General features: G+C 32.4%; 1 protein-coding gene across 1 annotated transcript in view; it reads left to right on the top strand.

The window, feature by feature from the left end:
• CADM2 (cell adhesion molecule 2) overlaps positions 1 to 1,783 on the top strand; it is a 400,219-nt gene that overhangs the window by 229,474 nt on the left and 168,962 nt on the right. The gene's annotated exons all lie outside the window — the stretch shown is intronic.

The following is a 1,783-nucleotide window of genomic DNA, read 5'->3' as shown; positions in this document are numbered from 1 at the left end:
ACTGCATTGTTTGACTTTCTAGTTAATGAAGATTTTCATTTGCTTTTTTGTCATGAAATTATAGCTTGAGCTTAGAATTTGTGTGTGATATACAATTACATTAAATCCTAAAATGATGACTTCTAAGTACTGTTCTAATATGTTTCATTGCATTTTGTTTCCATTTATTTATTTGACAATATTTTATTGAGTGACTACTACATAACAGACATTGTTTGGGATACTGGAAGTTACAAAAATGACCATAACAATAAAACAATTGAATATGACAATAAAACAACTGAATCCATCTCCAAGCGACAAAAATAAATAAATAAATAAAACATATTACAGTATAGTACATATTGATAAGTACTATACAAGAAAGACAAAGCAGGAGAGGGTGATAAGGAGGTGGGAATGGGGGTTAAGAAAAGTGAGTATGTGTGTGTGTAATGCAGAGGGAAGGGGAAACAAGGATACCAGTATATCAAGACCAGTGAGGCCAGAGTAGAATGGACTAGGAGAAAAGTAGAGAGTATTAGGAGAAGAGATCAGAGAAGTACTAGGGGGACCAGAATTTTAATTTTGTTACTTTTTATAGGGAAGATGCCAATCTGATAATGATATGCTCATTGCTTTTTAATTATTCTTAGTTTAATAGTTATTGAAAATATTATAATGTTTAAATACTTTCAATTATATGAGGTTACTTTCATTAATTTACCTTCTGCTCTCCTTGAGGCAGATTCAGAAATGAGCATACTTTATAGCCCAAATAGAGATTGTCTCCCAATTTCAGCATTTATTTGTACTGTGACCTTGGGAGAATTACTGAAACTGGTTGAGCTTTGATTATACACTAGAGAATTAATTCCTGTAAGGAGACAACTTAAGTCAAGTTCATGGCATTTAATAGACTTTGAATAAATGTCAATTGCCTTCGCTTTTCTTTCTTTTTATTTCTGGGCATATGTAAGAAAGAGTTTGGAGAGACTTGTTACAAGACTTGAGTTTTCGCTTGGTAATTTTAAAGAAGGTTCTGGATTGGATGCCTTCAGGTTTGGGGGCATTTCAGTAATGGGTATATGAGTAATTTTGCCTAAAAAACAGAAATATTAAAGCAGAAGTAGATTTGCTATTATAAAGGTACAGTCATTAATCATGCTAATTTTTGTGGCTGTTAAAAGTCCTGTTTTGTCTTGTTTCACACCTGGTCATGGGATGAACTTGCCTTTTTCTTATTCTACAGTCACAGAGTCCCTTTATCTGTTTACTGTTTATATTCTGGAAAATTGTTTATGTTTGTTGAGAATATTTCATTTTGTCAGGTGCTAATTGACAGTTGCCAAAGTCATTTTCACTGCCTTGGACATCTAAAGTGAAACTTACTGGGCATTTCTAGCTATTCATCATATTTCAATGTACATTTTTAAGCAAAATTTCATGGAGGAAGGCATTGAATTGACTGTTTTTTAAGAAAGTTTTACGAGAAAAGTTTTATACTTTTAATGGCTGGCCAATTAAAAATAGCATTTTATACTATCATGGTTTAATATGTAAGTGGCTAGAAGGCAGAGACCAAATTTATTTAAATTATTTTCCTAGCATCTAGCATACTATCACTCGTGTATTTGAAGTTAATTAAAACTAACGGATGATAATGCTGAATATTCCTTTAAGCATGCAGAACAGTCCCCAGAGATAAAATGAGTAGAGGATGGAAAAGAAGCATTGAGTAACAGTCAGCATCAAAATTAGAGCAAATTGAGCAAACTGGTGTGGACTTCATAAACATTTAAGA

The sequence above is a fragment of the Propithecus coquereli genome, unplaced genomic scaffold, assembly GCF_000956105.1.
Source record: "Propithecus coquereli isolate 6110/MARCELLA unplaced genomic scaffold, Pcoq_1.0 Scaffold21, whole genome shotgun sequence".
NCBI classification, from domain to species: Eukaryota; Metazoa; Chordata; class Mammalia; order Primates; family Indriidae; genus Propithecus; species Propithecus coquereli.
This window is presented reverse-complemented; position numbering and strand designations above follow the sequence as displayed.